Source organism: Phocoena sinus, chromosome 9, assembly GCF_008692025.1.
Source record: "Phocoena sinus isolate mPhoSin1 chromosome 9, mPhoSin1.pri, whole genome shotgun sequence".
Lineage (NCBI taxonomy): Eukaryota > Metazoa > Chordata > Mammalia > Artiodactyla > Phocoenidae > Phocoena > Phocoena sinus.
In genome coordinates this window covers 59,601,970-59,627,458 of record NC_045771.1, presented here as the reverse complement: position 1 = coordinate 59,627,458, position 25,489 = coordinate 59,601,970, and the positions used below count along the sequence as shown (strand labels likewise).

Here is a 25,489-nt window from a genome sequence, read left to right as displayed (position 1 = left end):
GCAGTAGAGTGGTCGCTAATCACATAAGACTAGCCCACACTTACCACTATGTGTGTGATCTTGAATAAGTTACCTAATCTCTCTGTGCCTCGGTTTCCTCAACTGTAAAATGGAGATATTACTAGTTCTTAGTACTAGGATTAGTAGGGGTAATGTCTATGTACCACATACATATAATGCACATGTCACGTATATGTTATATATACATATGTACACAATTTACACACATATATATTTTAAAATAGTTTCTGAAACATTATTTTAGTATATAGATTTAGTATCAGTATCAGACATATTTTACTATATTTCTTTTTTTTTTTTTTTTACTATATTTCTTTAAAATTTCCAGGAAATAGAGTATGTGCGTGTCTCTCTGAGAGAGAAAGGCAACATAACCATTTAGCCACAATTCCACATTCCCTAGCTCTCTAGGACCAACAGAAGCATACCCTTTCCGTCTTACTTTTTAAATTATTACTAGCAATGGCACAGACTCACAGTATTTTTTTTCAGTAGTAGTAATAATAAAATGAAAGAAAATGCATACCACAGCTGGGAATTTCCATGTACAATTTCCTAAGCATTCTAGGAAAACAAAAATTTCTTCCTTTCTATGAATCACTAAAATTGATGTAAAACCTAAGATGAGCACAGAGTAGATACAAACAAACTAAGGCTGGTTTAGAAACAAGCCCAGCTGGCTGTCTCTGCAGCCCCACTAAGCTCCACTCAGGCCTGGGCCGTGTGGGCCTCACTCACTCAGATGTCTGGACCACAGAGCGTACACGAGGGTCAGGCTGGGGACCCAGCACTTCCTCCAAGCCTTCTCACACAGAATTAGGGGAAAACACACAAAATATACTAGAAACAAAATTACCAAACAAGGTAAAAGGCTCAAGGTTTCAAAGCAAGAAATTCAGGTATTATTTTAAGTCCTTCTTGGGTTAAAGAAGTATGTTTTTCTTCCTGAAATGGGTCTTTCTTGAAGCATCTGAAAAAGAAAACATGACTAGACACCCCAGGACTGCTTGAGACAAAGCCCCCTCTGCTGTTTAATAGCCTGGAGCATCTTTCTGAGGCCCCAAGAGGTTCATCTTCATCTTAGGCAAAGAGATGGAAAGGAAACATGGGCTGGTAATGTACCACCACCAATTCAAAATGGGGTCACACCCGGCATGGAGAGATCACCCTGGAGTTTAGACTTCCATGGGCATCTGTGTGAGGCCCAAAGATCTCCACAGTCCAATTAAGAAATACCTATACCTGCAGCCAGGGATTCCAGCGCCTCTTGCTAATGAGATGCAAGCATAAGCTGTAGGCCTATCTTGTTGGGTGACCAGCCATAGGCACTGGCCAACGGGAAGCTGATCTGTAATTTGATAATCCACAAGGCAAGTTGAAACCAACTAGTGAGGAAGCATAGCATAACGGTTAAGCTACATGCTCATACAGAAGCTGGGTTCAGACGCCCTCTTTGTCACTTACCAGCCGAATGTATGTATGTAAACGTTTTGGACAAGTGACAAACCCCTCTAAGCCTCATGTTTCTCATCTATAAAATGGGTATATATCATTAAATTGTTATGAAGATTAAATGAAGCTAATACTTGTAAAATACTTAATTTAGCGTCTGGCACATAGTAGGTGGCTCTACTTCTATCTTTTTAACTGATTATAATAATGCTTATATTTGTTTCAAAAAATCAGAGAAGGCAGATTTATGAATGCTCTAGACTGATTTTCTAAAACAGTAGATTTGAAGATTATCTCTGACAGTAAAACATAAGAATCACACTCCTAATTTCTTTGTATGGCACATGGGTAGGTTTTGGCTGCCTGGGAGAGTCCATTCGGTTTTCCTTTAACTTCTCGGTTTTCAAAACTTTGCTTAAAGTGGTGTGAGTACTACACAACTGTTCCCAGCCCTAGCTGTTCCAGAAAGTCTGGCAGAAGGTGGCGCCCTTCTATGGCAAAGACCTTCCTCTTAGGTGTGTTCTCCAACTGTGTCCCCACTTATGGGTCTCTCCCAGGCCAGCCTTAGGGTCTGCACATCTCAGTTGATCCAAGATCTATCCATTCATACAACCCTGTGATAGAGACTTTGAGCATCCCTAAGATACTTCTACAATTTTATCATCTGACAGAATCATCATATAACTATGTCTACAAGAGGAAATATATAGTAGTTATTTTCTTTAAAAGTACAAACACTGGGCTTCCCTGGTGGCGCAGTGGTTGAGAATCTGCCTGCTAATACAGGGGACACAGATTCGAGCCCTGGTCTGGGAGGATCCCACATGCCACGGAGCAACTAGGCCCATGAGCCACAACTACTGAGCCTGCGCGTCTGGAGCCTGTGCTCCGCAACAAGAGAGGCCGCGATAGTGAGAGGCCCGCGCACCGCGATGAAGAGTGGCCCCCGCTTGCCACAACTAGAGAAAGCCCTCGCACAGAAACGAAGACCCAACACAGCAAAAATAAATTATTAATAAACTCCTACCCCCAACATCTTCTTTAAAAAAAAGAAAAAAGTACAAACACTGAGCATTGTGTTTCTTATTTTTGCTCAGTCTTACCAGCTCATAATTCTTTTATTCAAGGGTGCGAATTAAACTACTTAGCAAAGGAGGGGGGGATAAAACCACATTGTATTGTAGAATTAATGCTACTCTAATTCTTTTTCCTTCTAATTAGGGTCTAAATTTCATGCAGGCTCTTCTGTTCTGACTCTGGGATACCTTCCTTGCTGTCCCACCATCCCTCCTGCAAAGCTCATCCCTCGGTACTACACACACACACACACACACACACACACACTCTCTCTCTCTCTCTCTCTCTCTCTTCCACTATAGCCCCTGTTACATGTCACTGTCCTCTTCTCATGTCTGACTTGACTGAAACTTATTTATCCCTGAGTTATCTCTGTACCCTGGGGCTTAGTTCTGTGTAAGGCACAGAGCTGGCACTAAATAAATGTTTGAGGAAGAAAGGGAAGGAAGAAGAGAAGAATGCAAGGAGGAGAAAGAAGCCATGATGCAGAAATGTAAATTGAGAATTCAATTATCTACGCCATGGCGGCCATGGCATTACTATTAAATTATAGGGTCCAGCAACTTGTGTTTTAATTACCCACCCCCACCTTCCCCACCGGTGATTCGGACGCTCACTAAAGGCTAAGCACCACTGATTTAGAAATATTAGAGTGTAGACATAGAAGCTTCATTGTTTCTAGATTCACTTGGGCCTCTCCATCCTGCAGCTTAGAGGATGAGGCCTCAGTCCCACAGAGAGGAGATGATATCTCTTGACCAAGCTTATAAAGTTCTATGAGACAGGCTGGGAGCAAAGGTGAACAAAGATGAGAGGGTAAGAGGATGAGTGTCAGACTGCAGTGTGCAAAATATTAAGAGCCTGGCACAAGGGTCTATCCTAGATCTAAAACTAAAATGTCAGGCAGGGGAATCCCAGAGACACTGGGCAATGGAACCACGGATCCCTTACTCGCTGACCTGGCCTCGTCCTAAAGTGACATGGGGCCCACATCTCCCTGGGCCAGGGCTGGACTCCCCACTAAAAGTCCTGGAAGCTTCCTCTTCAACTTGTCCTGTCAACTTGGCTGAGCAAGCTGGCTGAGCAAAGCCATATTGCACCAAAGTTGAAATGTTTCTTCAGAAAAGAAAAATCAGGTCTTGATAAAGAACAAAAATGGAAGGTATCTGAAGTTTGAGAAGGTTATTTGCCGGGGCTCAGGGTGCTGAGATTTATGATCCACCACTAGCATAGTCTAATTCACTCAGGTTTGTCCACTTGCCCTCAGTTAGACATTATGCATCACAAGAAGAAAAAAACTCCCTTGCATGAGTCACTGTCTCCATTCCCTTTTCTGGTTTACTTGTAATGTGTTTGCCCATCCACCAGAAGGTTAGCGTGACTTTTCTAGCTACTTGCAGAGTTTCATCATCCAAGGAAGATGAAGCTCAAAACGCGACTTCATCATGGTCTATGATGTCTACCAACGTGGAAGAAAGTTACGGGTTATACAGACTTACTCCCAAATAGAAGGATGAGAAACATATACATAGCAGTTGGAATTCTAATAAATATAAACTCTTTGGCTCTTCTCCCATTTCAAAGATGAAGGAAATTTTAAGAGAGACCTTACTGACATTTTAAAATGCAGTTAATATTTAAACATTATTTTTAATAATACAGAGAATAAATACTTGCAAAGCATAGATTTATCAACCAAAGTGGGATACTCTGGTTTTGTCCCTATTTTTGAAAAGACCTATATTCCTTTGAAAGCGATGAGCAACAGAACTTCAGCTTCTGAAGTCACTGCATCTGTGACCTGAAAATATGCAGTCACTGTTTCATGCATACATGTGCAGTGCTAAAAAAAAAAAAAACAACAAAACTAGATTTCAAAGAAACTACTGTTAAGCTGCCTTTAAGAATTAAATAGGAAAATGACTTTTTTTTTTTGCGGTACGCGGGCCCCTCACTGTTGTGGCCTCTCCCGTTGAGGAGCATAGGATCCGGACGCGCAGGCTCAGTGGCCATGGCTCACGGGCCCAGCCGCTCTGCGGCATGTGGGATCCTCCCAGACCGGGGCACGAACCCGTGTCCCCTGCATCGGCAGGCGGACTCTCAACCACTGCGCCACCAGGGAAGCCCAGGAAAATGATTTTGACACGACAAAGATATGTGTGGGGGGTTGGTTTGGGATGGCAAGGATCAAAAAGCAGAGCTCTTTGATCAGAGACTTAAGATCAAGGCTGTCTTAATTTTTTTATTGAAATAAAATTTACATACTGTAAAATCTCCCCTTTAAAGTATACAATTGAGTGGCTTTTAGTACATACACAAACTCATATAACCTCACATTTGTAATTACACAAACTTTTCATTACCTCCAAAAGAAATCCTGTACTCATTGGGAGTCACTCCCTCAATTCTCCCTCCTTCAGCCTCTGGAAACCACTAACCTACTTCTGTCTACTTTCATATAAATGGAATATTACAGTATATGACCTTTTGGGTCTCACTTCTTTTCACTTAGTTTGTTTTAAGGTTCATCACTTTTATACCATGTATCAGAATGTCATTCCTTTTTATTGATAAATAATATCCCATTGCATGGATATACCACATTCTTCTTAATCCACCCATCAGTTGGTGGACACTTGGGTTGTTTCCATTTCTATTAAGAACAATGCTGCTATGAACATTTGTGTACAAGTTTTTGTGTGGGTGTATGGTTTCAATTCTCTTGGAATTGAATTCTTTTTGAATTGGTATATATCTAAGAGTGGAACTGCTGGGTTATATGGTAATTCTATGTTTAACTTGTTGAGAAACTGCCACACTGTTTTCCAAAGTAGCTGTACCATTTTACATTCTCATTAGCAGTATACAAGGATTCCAATTTCTCTACATCCTTGTCAACCCTTATTATTATCTCTTTTTGCATTATAGCCATCCTAGTCTATGTGAAGTAGTATGTCATTGGGATTTTGATTTGAACTTCCCTGATGGCTAATGATGTTGAGCATCTTTTCATGTGCTTATTGGCCATCTACATATCTTTTTTTCAAGAAATGCCTATTTAAATTCTTTGCCCATTTTAAAATTTGTTTTTTTGTCTTTTTATTGTTGAGTTGTAAAAGATTTTTATATATTCTGGATACTAGACCCTCATCAGATATATTATTTGCAAATATTTTATCCCATTCTGCGGGTTGTCTTTTCACTTTCTTGATGGTGCCTTTTGAAGTACAAAAGTTTTAAATTTTAATGAAGTCCGATTCATCTATTTTTTCATTAGCTGCTTGTGCTTTTGGTGAAATATCTAAGAAACCACTGCCCAATCCAAGGTCACAAAGATTTACAGCTACGTTTTCTCCAAAGAGTTTTATAATTTTAGCTCTTACATTTAGGTCTCTGGTCTATTTTGAATTAATGTTCCATATATGTGTAGTAGGGGGGTTCAACTTCATTCTTTTGCATATGGATATCCAGTTGACCATGCTTAATTTTTCTTAATGTTCAGTGGCAAGATTGAGCAGGGGAGCAGAGAAAGGCTTTGTCATGAATACTGCTCCTTGGTGATGCCCATGGGCCCCAAGCAGTAGCCAAATCTGACTGTGGGAGGATAGATTCAAGAGGAGGCACCTCATCACCTGAGAGCTTCCCAGGGGTCATGAAAGCCTTCAGAGCACCTGAGCATGTCATCCATCACTGGCATTAGCATCATCAAATTCTTCCCGAACCAGTTAGACACAATACAACTCATATTCTGATGCTCTGATTTCAGACCACAGTGAATTCTATACAGCAAACTTGATGTTCCTGCATTTCATACTCAAATAAGTGAAGGAAACTGCACTAATATTGCGGTACTATCTCTATTGGACTCATAAGGGAACCCAATAATATCGGAGATCTGGCTCCAGACTACTAAAGTGTTAAGCAAGGGCTGCTGTGTTAATTTCAGATGCCATCAGCTGATCCTCAAAGATACACGTGTATCAGAGCGGATGATTCATCTTCTAACCCATCACCAATATTGGGACGTTGACTACCCTCACACTAGAATTTCTGTTTTAATGTCACAGTACAAGAGCCTATGTGAAGACAAAGAAAAGCCACAATAAGAATATACCAAGCATCTAAGAAACTCTTCCAATTTTACAAATTGTGAATCACGAAGACTCTCAGTAATGGTCTCTGAATAGCAGTCTCATAGTGTTCAGTGACTGGAAATTATAATGTTGAGGATACACCGGTTAAACCTGGTGGCAGAAGTGTGGGCCGTAAGGTGGCAGAGTCAGGAGCTCGGATCAGAAGCCAGGAAACAAAAGGGGTCGTTGTACTAATGGGCAGTCTCTGGAGCAGGGAAGAAACCTGGAAGTCAAGCAGAGAACACCAGGAGCAGATGTTTCCCAGAGACAAGGAGTTATTTGGCCAGATGCCAAAGTAGGTCAAGGCCAAGGAATAAAAGAATGTCTGCACTGGGTCCAGATTCAACCCTGCTGGGTTTTATTCCTGCTTATCTGCATGTGAGTATTTCATCCCCAACACACATTAATGGTGCTGCCAGTGACTTTCTTCTCCTGGTGCTGCTTATAAAATTCCTTGAGGTCTCTCAAAGAAGACCCCCTTAAGACAGTGAGAGTGATAATGGTGCCACTTTCTTCGTTGTCCAAAAATTTTATGTGGGTACCCACAAAGGACTTGACAACTGGCACAGGAACTACTTCAGCCAACATCTTTATCAGCAACCACAAACCATTTCTGAAGCACAGAACCATGCCAGATCCTTACAATAAAGAGAGGATGAGGAGATTGAACATACACAACAAAAAGCAAATAAGAATGAAAGGTAATAAGAGCCAACATGAGCAATTCACATCATCAGGGGGACAGGAGAGTATAATAGGCAGATTACTATGTGTTTGGGTAAATGAAGCAAGTTTCACTGAGAACCAAAGGCCTGGTGTAAGTCTTGAAGGATAGGCAGAACTCAGTTGTAGAAAGGAATGAGGAGGGTGCTCCAGGGAGAAGGCGCTATATATGCAAAGATCTAAAGACTGAATTCACATTTTATGCCTGAAAGACCAGGTTTTCAGAATAGAAGTTTTACACTGAGTAGCAGTGGAAGATACATTTAGAGGTACACTAAGGCCAGATGATTAGAGGGCTTTAAATCTCAGGCTAAAGATCTTGCACTTTATGCTGTAGACAATGAGGAATTACTGAAAGTTACTAACAAACTGACGGCTTCAAAGGGACATTTAAAGTGAAGCAACTATGTGAAGAATGGAGTCTCAATCTCCCCCTTTGACAAATGAGCAACCAGAGTCTATGTGTGGGGCCTCAGAAGCTGAGGTGGAGAAAAAGGGGAACTGAGAAAGGATCTACAAACAGAGGCTGGATGGGTTCAGTAACTAAACAAAGAATCCAGGCAAAGCACTAAATCAAAGTGGGAATGACTACTGGATTTGTGGAAACGTGGTCCAGGGTGATAAGAAGACACTCAGTGGTGATGCCACTGGGAACAGAAAGAAAATGCTGTAGTTTGGTGATGTTGGAAAAGAATTAAGGCAGTTCATTTGGTATGGAAGGTGAAAGAAAAGGAATAAATTGGAGATTATATCAAGGCTTCACGCCTTACGGGAAGAAAGTAAGTAGTGTAACTGGAAGACATTGGGGAATCCCGAGAAAGTTCTGCTTTGGGATAAAAATGAGTACCTCAGTGGATGAGTTTATAGTGAGGAGTTTTCCAATTGTATGAAGTTTAAGACCAAAGCTATGAAAAGAAGACAAAGCAGAAAATGTGATCCTGGCAACCACCCACCTAGAGTCACATGAGAAAACACTGCATCCATAGAAGAAGAGCATATAGAGACCTAAGGACATAGATACTCATGAAATATGAAAGAAGTTTTTAAAAATGACAAAAGGTCAACTTGTTTTCCCAACACTATATACTGGTGTAATTAGGTGTGAAGGTGTGACATACTGAGGACTGGCTCCTAGAGTCGAGACTGGGACACCACGTGGAGGAAAGGTGGAGATGGGGTACCACACGGAGGACGTGAGCCTAGCATTGAAGCCCCTTCACACACAATTTATCCCTTCTGTTCAGAGTGGGTGTTTTTCTCCAAGGCCTGAGAAGCAGCTTGATGGTTGACCTTTTCCAATTACCTCAAGGAGGATCAGTTTCCATTTTCTATGTTCACATTTAAAAAATCATTTGAGGAAGTATTTATCTCATTTCGATGATATTTGTCTCTCACTGTGCAGAGATATTAGTCTGGCAGCTAAACCATTTTTCCTGAACAGAAGCAAATGTCAAGTCTGGCTCAGTCAACAGGCACAGTTAAAGGGTCTGCCTTAAACTTCATCACACAAGTAAATCTTGCAAACTCCCGGGATAAGAGAAGAATCAAAATAGTCATGGTTATAACAGAGCTTGGCAATATTGGTGGGAGTTCTGCTATCAAGTGCCCACTTTACAAAGGAAACTGAAAGTTCAGAATTATAAGATCAAAAGGTACGGAAGTGCGTTTTCTCCAGTATTGCATATAAAGGACAACAATGATATAAAAATTTTGTAGATTGGCCTTTTATTGACTTGATGTTTATGAAAAACCTTCTGTAGAAGTGGTAACTTCTAACTTTATAAAGCTATAAAATTACAGAAATCTTTAAGTCACTGAGTACCAAACTATAAGCATACATCCCTCCCAACTGACCATATTAATTTTTCTGAAACGGAATAATAAAAGGAATATTGTTTTATGAAAGTCCAGCTGCAAGTGTGGAACAGAAAATATCCCATAATTGCTTATTCAAGGTTCTTGAGGGTAGAGAACAAAGTCGAGCAGGTAACAGCTCTCAAGAAATGTTTGGGGACTTGATAAAGGAATATTATAAGAGGTAAACAAAGTGTTTTCTCCCTCTCTTGTAACAAAATTTTTATTGGATCTGTTAAAACCAATTTATTGAAGTTTTTCATGGGTCAGAATTCATTCTATGCTTAAAGATTCCGAAATGCATTTTACCATTACCTTCTGATACACACACACACACACACACACACACACACACACACACACCCCAAACTGCTGTTTCATATTTTAATTTCTGTAGAAAGTGTGATTAGGTGTTATTGAAAAGGCAGAGATTGTTCAGTTTGATAAAAATACAATCCACATCATTCTCAAGAAAATTGCAGGTACTGTGTACATGGGAAACCGTAAAATTTAATTGAAACCAGAGATCTAAACATAATGCATAAGAATATTTGAAAAAACATGGAGAATAAGCCAAAAGAGGCCTACTTTATCAAAAGCTAATGAGATTATTACTGTTCTGCTAGGCAAATGAAAATAACCTGAAAACATGAAAAGACCTCTAGAACTGGCAGGTGAGATTTTCTCAAACACCTACCACCATCTTGAAGGATATGTGTTTTTTCTGGTGCCTTTAGAGAGTTGGTTTAACTTCTATTCTTAACAGAGTGATCACTCTGTCCTGCCACAGCAGTTTGGGATGGTGCGTGGCGGATTCAGGAGTAATACTCACCCTCTCTTTCAGCCAAAACAAGGGGCAGAAGAGAAGGCTGAGAGAAGAAGAGGTCACCACCACCTTCTAACAAAGTCTCCCAAGGACCGAAGGAACCTCTAAGTTCCTCCTTGAGGGAAGGAACGGCCAAGTCCTTCACGGCTTCAGTTTTTCCTCATTCTCGCTTTGCTTCCAAATATTTCAAAAACCCTACTGAGGGTTTAATATACTAAGACATAGAGGAAATATAACTGTGAGGCTTCAATAAAATCGGAAGCTACTAAATATTCCTATACGTTATTGAGCTTAACAATTTGATGTGAAGGACCACAAAACACTCTCATTACTCACCAATGTCTGCTCATCATTGAGAATCTCTGTCTCCCTCCCCGACTCCCCTTTTGCTGACTCAACACATCTCCCTAAAGACCGGAAATCTCATGGTGGCATTTGCCTGTATGTTCCCTTCATAAAACAACAAAAAACATTTGAAATATAATCCTTCCTTCAAACTTGCCCATTGCAACTCCAAATTTCAATGACATTTATTCACTTCCCAGTCAATATAGACTTTCTATCCCGTGATCTTTTAACTTATTCTTTTTATCTCATTATTTCATTTTTTACTTCTACCATCTTCAATTCACTCAATTATTATAATAGCCTAAGAAATAAAAGTATTTTGGGTTCTTTCATAAGCAAGTGCCTGGTGAAAAATGAGTTACACTTAATTTCTCACTTTATTTACAATTTGCTTGAAGCTATTTTTTCACCCTGATTTCTCTATGTTGCCGCTTGTTTTGCTGATCACATAGCTAACATACAAAGCATACAAAAGTGAAACATTTGTCCTCCTGGCCAAGATGGAGTAACAGAGACCAGATTTATCCTCCACCTGAAACAACCAAAAAAAAGGACAGCAGTTTGAATGAAACAACAGTTTGCAAGACACTAAAGGTCAAGCAATGAAGGAAAGGGATACATGAGAGCAGGGAAACGTATGAGTCCTATAATTCCCCATACTCACTGCATTGAGAGTTTTAAGGCCATCTGTGATGCAGGGAGAGAACCCAAGTGAAATCCAGCAGACTCATTAAGTTGAGGAGACAGAGCTAAGAGTCCAGGGAGACCACAGCGGCTAGACTTTACAGTATAAAATAACAGAGAAAAGAAAACTCACAAAAAGAAAACCTACACCTTCAGAGGATACCCTTGAGGATTCAGCTTAGTACTGATCAACACATATATCTGAGGAAACCACCTGAGGCCAAGGGAAGAACTACCTGAAGGAATTAGAGGTAACAGTTCTGGGCACTCACACAGGAACAGGAATGTGCCTGTTCCCACCCACCTGTTCCCAGGCTGGAAAACCTCAAGATGTATGGGGCATTGCATAGAATGCACATAAGGGTCTTGCCTCAACAGCAGAATTAATTAGCCATAGACTGAGTACTGCTCCAGTCCCAACTAACAAATCATAAAAACAAGACTTGAAAGAGTTTCCAAGTGAACTGACTGTATCTCAGAACAAATCTCAAGATTTATAGGAATTCAAATATATCTAACACCTAACCAAGTAATATTCACAATGTCTGACATTAATCAAAAATCAGCAGACATGCAAAGAAGAAGGAAAACATAACTACAATGAAGAGAGAAGTCAATCAATTGAAACTGATCCAAAACTAATACAGATGATGGGATAGCAAGTGAGGATATTAGTTAATAAAACTGTATTTCATGTGTTAAAAATTTGAGTAGAAACAATGGAAGATTTTTTTTAAAGACACAAATTGAACTTTTAGAGATGAAAATTACAATGTATGAAATTATAAACTTACTGAGTAGGCTTCATGGAATATTAGAAATTGCAAAACAAAAGATTAGTGAACACAAAATATATCAATAGAAACTATCCAAAATAAAACACAGGTAGTAAAGGAAAAGTAGATGGAGCAAGTTTACTGTGGGAAAATCTCAAGTTACCTCATATATATGTCATTTGAGTCCCCAGAAGAAGAGAGAATAGAAAAAAATTTTTTTAAAATAATGGACACATTTTTCCATATTTGTTGAAAACTATAAGCCCAATGATCCAAGAATCTCAATGAACCCCAAGCATAGGAATCATGAAGAAAACTACATCTAGGTATATCATAATCAAATTGTTCAAAATCGATGAAAAAGAGAACACTGCAAAAGCACCCAGGAAAAAAAACATTATACTCAGAGAAATAAAGAAAGGGATGAGAGCATATTTCTGGTCAAAAACAATGCAAGTGAGAAGACAATGAAGCAACATTTCTGAAGTACTGGAAGAAGAAGACTGTCAACCTAGAATTCTATACTCAGTTAAAACATATGTCAAAAATAAAGATATAACAAAGACGTTTAAGACATAAAAACTAAAAGAATGCCTTAACAGAAGATCCTAACTATAAGAAGCGTTAAAGGATATCTACCAGACAGAAGGAAAATGATGCCAGATGGAAATATGGATCTACACCAAGGAAGGACATCAGGAAAGTATTGACTACATGGGTAAATACCTAAGATATTTTCCTTATTATTTAAATCTCTTTCAAAGATAACTGGCTGATCAAGATGGTGGAGTAGAGGGATGTGGAACTCACCCCACACCATATACACATCAAAAACACATCTACATGTGGAACAATTCTCACTGGAAACTAGCAGAAAGACTCCTGTACAACAAAGGCTGTAAGAAAGATGGAATTGGGTAGGAAAGGAAGAGACGCCATCAGGTCAGGACCTGTACTCCTGGGAGGGGCTCAGAGGACAAGGGAGATTACATGGGTGGAGATCCTCCCTGGGAGTGAGTTCTTCGAGCCACATGTTGGGCACCCCAGCCCTGGGGTCCAACACAGGGAAGATGAGCTCCCTTGGCTGGTTGGAGGGCCAATGGGACTGGCAGGAGGGCTGTGGGAAGCACAGACGAGTGAAGCATGAGGAGCACATGCACGAGTGCTTACTCCCAAAGCAAGGTAGAGAAGGCGTATTGGAACCGCGCAGGCAGCTGACTGTTTACTGCAACTACCCTGGGTGCCTGCCCCTGCCTGAGCCAAGCTAATGCTCCAGCCCCACTTACTTCACAGTGCAGCTCCACACTGGAGCGAGGGCTGCCACAGCTGAGGAGAGAGTTCAGCCATCAGACACAGCGGTGGCTCAGACCCGAGGCAGCGTCTGAAAAGGGCAGGGGCAGCCATTACTGGCACTCGCACAGGCCGCGCATCAGAAGCAGCCCTGACCTCTGGTCATGGCCAGACCACTGTAGCCCATGCCGCAACACATGTGAAGGGCCCACACGGGCACTGCCTGCCCTGCAGCACAGCTCCACACCAGGGTGGCAGTGGTACAGACTGAGGGAAGAGAATGGACATGAAGGATAAAGAAGACTCAGACCCCAAAGCAGGGTCTGAGCAGGGTGGGGGCAGCCATTACTGGCAACTGCATAGGCAGAGCATCATAAGCAGCCCTGACCTCTGTATGGAGCCACACTGCTGCAGTCTGTGCCCCATCACACCGAAAGCCTGCACAGGTGCCTCTTGTTCCAGCACTGCTCCCCTCTGGGGCAGAAGTCCTGGTGCTGGGAGCAGGAAGAGCTCACACTGAAAGGGAACAGAACCAGCACAGACCTGACCCCTCAGAGATTCTGCCTCAGCAAGTTGGGACCTAACCCTGCTCCCAATAGGGTGGAGACAACCACTGAGCAAATGGTAAGCCCGGGCTCACACCTGACCCCAGCCAAAGCCCCTTTCTCCAGCTCCACCTCCAACCAAGGTGATACCTGCCAGCACACCGTGAGGAAAGACATAACTTGTGTTCACATCGAATCTAGCTCCCAACCAAAGCTACCGGGCACACACAGACAGTAGAGGGACACACCCACATGAGGACACCCCTTCAAGACTACAATAGGTAACTATTTCACCTAATTTCATAGAGACAGAGAAAGTTAAGCAAAATGATAAGACAGAGGAACTGGTCTCAATTGAAAGAGCAAAAGAAAGAACCTGAAAGAAATAAATAATGAAATAGAAATAAACAATATACCAGGTAAATAATTCAAAGCAGTAGTAATAAAAATGCTAACTGAATTAGGGAAAGGAATAAACAGAGTGAGAATTTTAACAAGGAACTAGAAAGTATAAAAAAGGATCAGAACTGACGAATACAATAACTGAAATGAAAAACACACTAGAAGGAATGAATAGCAAATTAGGCAATACAGAAGAATGCACAAGTGATCTGGAAGACAGAATAATAGAAATCACCCAATTAGGACAGCAAAAAGAAAATTAAAATTAAAAAATGAGAAGAGTTTAAGAGATCTCTGCGATAAAATGAAGCATACCAACATTCATATTATAGGGGCCCCAGAAGGAGAGGGGAGAGAGAAGGGGATCAAAAACGTATTTGATGAAATCATGCCTGAAAATTTCTCAAACCTGAAGAAGGAAACGAATATCTAGGTACAGGAAGTACAGAGGGTCCCAAACAAGGTGAACCCAAACAGACACATACCAAGACATATCATAATTTAAAATGGCAAAAGTAAAAGAAAAAAAAGGAAATTCTAAAGGTAGCAAGAGAAAAACAAAGAGTCATATACAAGGGAACCCCCATAAGACTATCTGATGATTTTTCTGAAGAAATTTTGCAGGCCAAAAGAGAGTGGGGCATGATATATTCAAAGTCCCAAAAAGGAAAAACCTGCAATCTAGAATAGTCAACCCAGCAAAATTATCATTTAGAATTGAAGGAGAGACAAAGAACTTCTCAGACAAGTAAAAACTAAAAAAATTCATCAATACTAAACCTACCCTATAAGAAATGTTAAAGGGTATTCTCTAAGTGGTAAAGAAAAGGCTATAACAAGAAGAATCTATAGGAAAGAAAAAAAATCTCACTAGTAAAGGCAAACATATAGTAAATGCTAAAGATCAAACACTTAAATAAGCTAAGATAAAGATTTTTTAAAATCATTAAGTATAACTACAATAAACAGTTAAGGGATAAACATGAAAATGTAAAATATGACATCAAAAACACAAAATGTGGAAGAGAGGAGTAAAAAAAAAATGTAGATCCTTTAAAATGTGTTTCAACTTAAATGACTACCAGATTAAAACAAGTACATATAGTTAAAGGTCAGCATATATGAACTCCACAGTAATCACAAATCAAAAACTTACGATACACAAAAACAGAGAGAAAGGAACACAAGCATACAACTAGTGAAAAGTATCAAACCTCAAGGGAAGAAACAAAAAGAAGAACGCAGAAGAACTACAAAGCAAACAAGAAAGCAAGTAATAAAATGGAAATAAGTACATACCTATTAATAATTACCTAAATGCTCTAATCAAAAGACAAAAGGTGGCTGACTGAATAAAAAACACCACCTATCTATATACTGCTTACAAAAGACTCACTTCAGAGCTAAAGACAAACACAGACTGAAAGGGAGAGGATGGTAAAAGATATTTCATGCCAACAAAACTTGCAAGAAAGCAGGAGTAGCAATACCCATATCAGACAAAATAGACTTTAAACAAAGTCCATAAAAAAAGACAAAGAAGGACGTTATATAATGATAAAGGGATCAATACAATAAGGATATTACACCTGTTAACATATATGCCCTCAGGCTTCCCTGGTGGCGCAGTGGTTAAGAATCCGCCTGCCAATGCAGGGGACACGGGTTCAAGCCCTGGTCCGAGAAGATCCCACATGCTGTGGAGCATCTAAGCCCGTGAGCCACAACTACTGAGCCCACGTGCCACATCTACTGAAGCCCATGCGCTCTACAGCCTGTGCTCCACCACAAGAGAAGCCACTGCAATGAGAAGCCCGTGCACTGCAACAAAGAGTAGCCCCCCCTGCTCGCTGCAACTAGAGAAAGCCCGTGCAGAGCAACAAAGATCCAACACAGCCAAAAATAATAAATAAATTTTTTTTTAAAAACATATATGCCCTCAATATAGGAGCACCTAAATATACAAAACAAATACTAACAGTCATAAAGAAAAAAACTGCCAGGAATACAATAATAGTAGGAGACTTTAGGGCTTCCCTGGTGGCGCAGTGGTTGAGAGTCTGCCTGCCGATGCAGGGGACGCGGGTTCGTGCCCCGGTCTGGGAGGATCCCACATGCCGCGGAGCGGCTGGGCCCGTGAGCCATGGCCGCTGGGCCTGCGCGTCCGGAGCCTGTCCTCCGCAGCGGGAGGGGCCACAGCAGTGAGAGGCCCGCGTAATGCATAAAAAAAAAAAAAAAAAAAAAAAAAAAAAAAATAATTACCTAAATGCTCTAATCAAAAGACAAAAGGTGGCTGACTGAATAAAAAACACCACCTATCTATATACTGCTTACAAAAGACTCACTTCAGAGCTAAAGACAAACACAGACTGAAAGGGAGAGGATGGTAAAAGATATTTCATGCCAACAAAACTTGCAAGAAAGCAGGAGTAGCAATACCCATATCAGACAAAATACACTTTAAACAAAGTCCATAAAAAAAGACAAAGAAGGACGTTATATAATGATAAAGGGATCAATACAATAAGGATATTACACCTGTTAACATATATGCCCTCAGGCTTCCCTGGTGGCGCAGTGGTTAAGAATCCGCCTGCCAATGCAGGGGACACGGGTTCAAGCCCTGGTCCGAGAAGATCCCACATGCTGTGGAGCATCTAAGCCCGTGAGCCACAACTACTGAGCCCACGTGCCACATCTACTGAAGCCCATGCGCTCTACAGCCTGTGCTCCACCACAAGAGAAGCCACTGCAATGAGAAGCCCGTGCACTGCAACAAAGAGTAGCCCCCCCTGCTCGCTGCAACTAGAGAAAGCCCGTGCAGAGCAACAAAGATCCAACACAGCCAAAAATAATAAATAAATTTTTTTTTAAAAACATATATGCCCTCAATATAGGAGCACCTAAATATACAAAACAAATACTAACAGTCATAAAGAAAAAAACTGCCAGGAATACAATAATAGTAGGAGACTTTAGGGCTTCCCTGGTGGCGCAGTGGTTGAGAGTCTGCCTGCCGATGCAGGGGACGCGGGTTCGTGCCCCGGTCTGGGAGGATCCCACATGCCGCGGAGCGGCTGGGCCCGTGAGCCATGGCCGCTGGGCCTGCGCGTCCGGAGCCTGTCCTCCGCAGCGGGAGGGGCCACAGCAGTGAGAGGCCCGCGTAATGCATAAAAAAAAAAAAAAAAAAAAAAAAAAAAAAAAAATAATTACCTAAATGCTCTAATCAAAAGACAAAAGGTGGCTGACTGAATAAAAAACACCACCTATCTATATACTGCTTACAAAAGACTCACTTCAGAGCTAAAGACAAACACAGACTGAAAGGGAGAGGATGGTAAAAGATATTTCATGCCAACAAAACTTGCAAGAAAGCAGGAGTAGCAATACCCATATCAGACAAAATACACTTTAAACAAAGTCCATAAAAAAAGACAAAGAAGGACGTTATATAATGATAAAGGGATCAATACAATAAGGATATTACACCTGTTAACATATATGCCCTCAGGCTTCCCTGGTGGCGCAGTGGTTAAGAATCCGCCTGCCAATGCAGGGGACACGGGTTCAAGCCCTGGTCCGAGAAGATCCCACATGCTGTGGAGCATCTAAGCCCGTGAGCCACAACTACTGAGCCCACGTGCCACATCTACTGAAGCCCATGCGCTCTACAGCCTGTGCTCCACCACAAGAGAAGCCACTGCAATGAGAAGCCCGTGCACTGCAACAAAGAGTAGCCCCCCCTGCTCGCTGCAACTAGAGAAAGCCCGTGCAGAGCAACAAAGATCCAACACAGCCAAAAATAATAAATAAATTTTTTTTTAAAAACATATATGCCCTCAATATAGGAGCACCTAAATATACAAAACAAATACTAACAGTCATAAAGAAAAAAACTGCCAGGAATACAATAATAGTAGGAGACTTTAACACCCCACAGACATCAATGGACAGATTTTCCAGACAGAAAATCAACAGGGAAACATAGTCTTAAATGACACACGAGACAAGTTGAACTTAATGGAATCTATAGGACATTCCATCCAATAACAGCAGAATACACATTCTTTTCAAGTGCACATGGAATGTTTTCCAAGATAGATCACATCCTAGGCCACAAAACTAGTGTCAACAAATTTAAGAGAATATAATTATATCAAGCATTTTTTCTGACCACAATATGAAACTAGAAATCAATTACAGAAAGAAAATGGGAAAAAAACAAACACAGGGGACTAAATAACATGCTACTAAAAAAAATGGCGGGCTTCCCTGGTGGCACAGTGGTTGAGACTCCACCTGCCGATGCAGGGGACACGGGTTCGTGCCCCGGTCCAGGAAGATCCCACATGCTGCGGAGCGGCTAGGCCCATGAGCCATGGCCACTGAGCCTGCACGTCTGGAGCCTGTGCTCCGCAACGGGAGAGGCCACAACAGTGAGAGGCCCGCGTACCACAAAAGAAAAAAAAAAAAAAAAGGCTCAATGAAGAAATCAAAGAGAAAATCAGAAAATACCTTGAGACAAATGGAAATGGAAACACATGTTCCAAAATGTATGGGATGCAGCAAAATCACTTTTATGAGGAAAGCTTATAGTGATACAGACCTTCCTCAAGAAACAAGAAAAATCTCAAATAAACAACATAACTTACCATCTAAAGGACTCAGAAAAAGAAAAAAGAAAGCCCAAAGCCAGCGGAGGGAAGGAAATAATAAAGATCAGACAGGAAATAAATAAAATAGAGACAAAGAAACAATAGAGAAAATCAATGAAACCACAAGTTGGTTTTCTGAAAAGATAAAATTGATAAACTTTTAGCCAGACTCATCAAGAACAAAAGAGAGAGAACCCAAATAAACAAAATAAGAAATTAAAGAGGTGAAATAACAACCAACCACAGAGATAACAAAAAACTCGTAAGATATACTATGAAGAGTTATATGCCAACAAACCAAGTGTTGTCAAGAACGTGGAGGAACTGAGGCTCACATACACTACTAGTGAGAATGTATATAATGGTAAAGCCACTTTGAAAACAGTTTGACATTTTAAGTTAAATATACATTCTCTATACAATTCAGCCATTATACTTTGTGATATTTACCCAAAAGAAATGAAAGCATACTGCATAAAAATATTTCTACATGAATGCTCATAGCATTTTTATTTGTAATGCAGAAAATTGGAAACAACCCAAATGTACACCAAAAAGTGACCGGATAAGTGGAACCAGAGAGTTGGCACCGCACGCAATACCTTTGTGGACTGTGTGCTCCTCGAGCACAAGGAAATCAAAGCAGAGCAAAGTGCCTGGAACATAAGGTCTGTGCTGTTTCTCATTCGAGTCTGGATTTCTACCCACCAGAGTTATACAAACCTTAAAATATAAGATTGAGGTATTTATGCCTTGTGTCTTTTTTGCACCTTAATTCACTGGCAAGCATCCCTCGTACCAAGTTGAGAGCCGTGTGGCTGACAGGGTCTTGGTGCTCCGGCCGGGTGTCAGGCCTGAGGCTCTGAGGTGGGAGAGCCAAGTTCAGGACATTGGACCACCACAGACCTCCTGGCCCTATGTAATATCAATCAGTGAGAGCTCTCCCAGAGATCTCTGTCTCAACCCTAAGACCCAGCTCCACTCAACGACCAGCAAGCTCCAGTACTGGACACCCCATGTCAGACAACTAGCAAGACAGGAATACAACCCCACCCATTACCAGAGTGGCTGCCTAAAATCGTACTAAGTTCACAGACACCCCAAAACACACTACCAGATGCGGTCCTGCCCACCAGAAAGACAAGATCCAGCCTCATCCACCAGAACACAGGCACCAGTCCTCTCTACCAGGAAGCCTACACAACTCACTGAACCAACCCGACCCACTAGGGGCAGAAGCCAAAAGCAACAGAACTATGAACCTGCAGCCTGCAAAAAGGAGACCCCAAACACAATAAGCTGGGCAAAATGAGAAGACAGAGAAATAGGCAGCAGATGAAGGAGCAAGACAAAAACCCACCAGACCAAACAAATGAAGAGGAAATGGGAAGTCTACCTGAAAAAGAATTCAGAGTAATGATAGTAAAGATGATCCAAAATCCTGGAAATAGAATGGAGAAAACACAAGAAACATTTAACAAGGACCTAGAAAAACTAAAGAGCAAAGGAACAATGATGAACAGCAAAATAAATGAAATAAAAAATTCTCTAGAAGAAATCAATAGCAGAATGACTAAGGAAGAAGAATGGATAAGTGACCTGGAAGATAAAATAGTGGAAATAACTACCACAGAGCAGAATAAAGAAAAAAGAATGAAAAGAATTGAGGACAGGGCTTCCCTGGTGGCGCAGTGGTTGAGAGTCCGGCTGCCGATGCAGGGGACATGGGTTCGTGCCCCGGTCCAGGAAGATCCCACATGCTGCAGAGCGTTTGGGCCCGTGAGCCATGACCTCTGAGCCTGCACGTCTGGAGCCTGTGCTCTGCGGGGGGAGAGACCACAATAGTGAGAGGCCCACGTACCGCAAAAAAAAAAAAAAGAATTGAGGACAGTCTCAGAGACCTCTGGGGCAACAATAAATGCAACAACATTCAAATTATAGGGGTCCTAGAAGAAGAAGAGAAAAAGAAAGGGACTGAGACAATATTTGAAGAGATTATAGTTGAAAACTTCCCTAATATGGGAAAGGAAATAGTCAAGTCCAGAAAGCACAGAGAGTCCCATACAGGATAAATCCAAGGAGAAACATGCCAAGACACATATTAATCAAACTATCAAAAATTAAATACAAAGAAAAATATTAAAAGCAGCAAGGGAAAAGCAACAAATAACATACAAGGGAATCCCCATAAGGTTAACAGCTGATCTTTCAGCAGAAGCTCTGCAAGCCAGAAGGGAGTGGCAGGACATATTTAAAGTGATGAAAAGGAAAAAGCTATAACCAAGATTACTCTACCCAGCAAGGATCTCATTCAGATTCAATGGAGAAATTAAAACCTTTACAGACAAGCAAAAGCTGAGAGAATTCAGCACCACCAAACCAGCCTTACAACAAATACTAAAGGAACTTCTCTAGGCAGGAGACACAAGAGAAGGAAAAGACCTACAAAATCAAACCCAAAGCAATTAAGAAAAAGGTAATAGGAACATACACATCAATAATTACCTTAAATGTAAATCGATTAGATGCTCCATCCAAAAGACACAGACTGGATGAATGGATACAAAAACAAGACACATATATATGCTGTCTACAAGAGACCCACTTCAGACCTAGGGACACATGCAGACTGAAAGTAAGAGGATGGAAAAAGGTATTCCATGAAAATGGAAATCAAAAGAAAGCTGGAGTAGCAATTCTCATATCAGATAAAATAGACTTTAAAATAAAGAATGTTACAAGAGACAAAGAAGGACACTACATAATGATCAATCCAAGAAGAGGATATAACAATTGTAAATATTTATGCACCCAACATAGAAGTACCTCAATACATAAGGCAAATGCTAACAGCCATTAAAGGGGAAATCGACAGTAACACAATCATAGTAGGGGACTTGAACACCCCACTTTCACCAATGCACAGATCAACCAAAATGAAAATAAATAAGGAAATACAAGCTTTAAATGATACATTAAACAAGATGGACTTAATTGATATTTACAGGACATTCCATCCAAAAACAACAAAATACACTTTCTTCTCAAGTGCTCAGGGAACATTCTCCAGGATAGGTCATATCTTGGGTCACAAATGAAGCCTTGGTAAATTTAAGAAAATTGAAATTGGACTTCCCTTGTGGCACAATGGCTAAGAATCCACCTGCCAATGCAGGGGACATGCATTCGAGCCCTGGTTCAGGAAGATTCCACATGCTGCAGAGCAACTAAGTCCGTGTGCCACAACTACTGAGCCTGCGCTACAGAGTCCGCGAGCTACAACTACTGAGCCTGCACGTCACAACTACTGAAGCCTGCACGCCTAGAGCCCATGCTCTGCAACAAGAGAAGCCACTGCAATGAGAAGCCCACGCACTGCAACAAAGAGTAGCCCCTGCTCTCCACAACTAGAGAAAGCTCACACACAGCAATGAAGACCCAACACAGCCAAAAATAAATTAATTAATTATTTTAAAAAAGAAAAGAAAATTGAAATTGTATCAAGTATCTTTTCCAACCACAACACTATGAGACTAGATATCAATTACAGGAAAAAAAACTGTAAGAAATACAAACATATGGAGGCTAAACAACATGCTACTAAATAACCAAGAGATCACTGGAGAAATCAAAGAGGAAGTTAAAAAATACCTAGAAACCAATGACAATGAAAACATGACAACCCAAAACCTATGGAATGCAGCAAAAGCAGTTCTAAGACAGAAGTTTTTAGCAATAAAATCCCACCTCAAGAAGCACAAAAAATCTCAAATAAACAACCTAACCTTACACCTAAAGCAATTAGAGAAAGAAGAACAAAAAACCCCCAAAGTTAGCAGAAGGAAAGAAATCATAAAGATCAGATCAGAAATAAATGAAAAAGAAATGTAGGAAAGATCCATAAAACTAAAAGCTGGCTCTTTGAGAAGATAAACAAAATTGATAAACCATTAGCCAGACTCCTCAAGAAAAAAAAGGAGAAGACTCAGATCAACAGAATTAGAAATGAAAAAGGAGAAGTAACAACTGACACTGCAGAAATACAAAGGATCATGAGAGATTACTACAAGCAACTCTATGCCAAGAAAATGGACAACCTGGAAGAAATGGACAAATTCTTAGAAAAGCACAACCTCCCAAGACTGAACCAGGAAGAAACAGAAAATACAAACAGACCAATCACAAGCACTGAAATTGAAACTGTGATTAAAAATCTTCCAACAAACAAAAGCCCAGGACCAGATGGATTCACAGGTGAATTCTATCAAACATTTAGAGAAGAGCTAACACCTATCCTTCTCAAACTCTTCCAAAATATAGCAGAGGGAGGAACACTCCCAAACTCATTCTACAAGGTCACCATCACCCTGATACCAAAACCAGTCAAAGATGTTACAAAAAAAGAAAACTATAGGCCAATATCACTGACGAACATAGGTGCAAAAATCCTCAACAAAATACTAGCAAACAGAATCCAACAGCACATTAAAAGGGTTACACACCATGATCAAGTGGGATACGCAAATCACTCAATGTGATAAACCATATTAACAAATTGAAGGATAAAAACCATATGATCATCTCAATAGATGCAGAAAGAGCTTTTGACAAAATTCAACACCCATTTATGGTAAGAACTCTACAGAAAGTAGGCACAGACGAACTTACCTCAACATAATGAAAGCCATATATGACAAACCCAGAGCCAACATCATTCTCAATGGTGAAAAACTGAAACCATTTCCACTAAGAGCAGGATCAAGACAAGGTTGCCCACTCTCACCACTATTATTCAACAAAGTTTTGGAAGTTTTAGCCACAGCAATGAAAGATGAAAAAGAAATAAAAGGCATCCAAATCAGAAAAGAAGAAGTAAAACTGTCACTGTCTGCAGATGACATGATACTATACATAGAGAATTGTAAAGATGCTACCAGAAAACTACTAGAGCTAATCAATGAATTTGGTAAAGTAGCAGGATACAAAATTGATGCACAGAAATTTCTTGCATTCCTTTATACTAATGATGAAAAATCTGAAAGCAAAATTTAGGAAACACTCCCATTCACCATTGCAACAAAAAGAATAAAATATGTAGCAATAAACCTACCTAAGGAGACAAAAAACCTGTGTGCAGAAAACTATAAGACACTGGTGAAAGAAATTAAAGATGATACAAACACATGGAGAGATATACCATGTTCTTGGATTGGAAGAATCAACATTGTGAAAATGACTATACTACTCAAAGCAATCTACAGATTCAATGCAATCCCTATCAAACTACCACTGGCATTTTTCACAGAACTAGAACAAAAAATTTCACAATTTGTATGGAAATGCAAAAGACCCCAAAGAGCCAAAGCAATCTTGAGAAACAAAAACGGAGCTGAAGGAATCAGGCTCCCTGACTTCAGACTATACTACAAAGCTACAGTAATCAAGACATTATGGTACTGACACAAAAACAGAAATATAGATCAATGGAACAGGATAGAAAGCCCAGAGATAAACCCACACACATATGGTCACCTTATCTTACCTTTGATAAAGGAGGCAAGAATATACAGTGGAGAAAAGACAGTCTCTTCAATAACTGGTGCTGGGAAAACTGGACAGCTACATGGAAAAGAATGAAGCTAGAACACTCCCTAACACCATACACAAAAGTAAACTCAAAATGGATTAAAGACCTAAATGTAAGACCAGACACTATAAAACTCTTAGAGGAAAACATAGGCAGAACACCCTATGACATAAATCACAGCAAGATCCTTTTTGACCCACCTCCTAGAGTAATGGAAATAAAAACAAAAATAAACAAATGGGACCTAATGAAACTTAAAAGCTTTTGCACAGCAAAGGAAACCATAAACAAGACCAAAAGACAACCCTAAGAATGGGAGAAAATATTTGCAAATGAAGCAACTGACAAAGGATTAATCTCCAAAATATACAAGCAGCTCATGCAGCTCAATATCAAAAACACAAACAACCCAATCCAAAAATGGGCAGAAGACCTAAATAGACATTTCTCCAAAGACAACATGCAGATTTCCAACAAACACATGAAAGAGTACTCAACATCACTAATCATTAGAGAAATGCAAATCAAAACTACAATGAGGTATCACCTCACACCGGTCAGAATGGCCATCACCAAAAAATCTAGAAACAATAAATGCTGGAGAGGGTGTGAAGAAAAGGGAACCCTCTTGCACTGTTGGTGGGAATGTAAACTGGTACAGCCACTGGGGAGAACAGTATGGAGGTTCCTTAAAAAACTACAAATAGAACTACCATATGACCCAGCAATCCCACTACTGGGCATATACCCTGAGAAAACCATAATTCAAAAAGAGTCATGTACCACAATGTTCACTGCAGCACCATTTACAGTAGCCAGGACATGGAAGCAACCTAAGTGTCCATCAACAGATGAATATATAAAGAAAATGTGGCACATATATACAATGGAATATTACTCAGCCATAAAGAGAAACAAAATTGAGTTATTTGTAGTGAGGTGGATGGACCTAGAGTCTGTCACACAGAGTGAAGTCAGTCAGAAAGAGAAAAACAAATACCGTATGGTAACACGTATATATGGAATCTTAAAAAAAAAAAAAGGCTCTGAAGAACCTAGGGGCAGGACAGGAATAAAGATGCAGACATAGAGAATGGACTTGAGGACATGGGTAGG

General features: G+C 40.4%; 1 protein-coding gene across 5 annotated transcripts in view; it reads right to left on the bottom strand.

Annotated features, from left to right (window-relative positions):
- The window catches only part of DYNC1I1 (dynein cytoplasmic 1 intermediate chain 1), a 331,990-nt gene that overhangs the window by 236,535 nt on the left and 69,966 nt on the right, over positions 1-25,489 (bottom strand). The window lies entirely within an intron of this gene.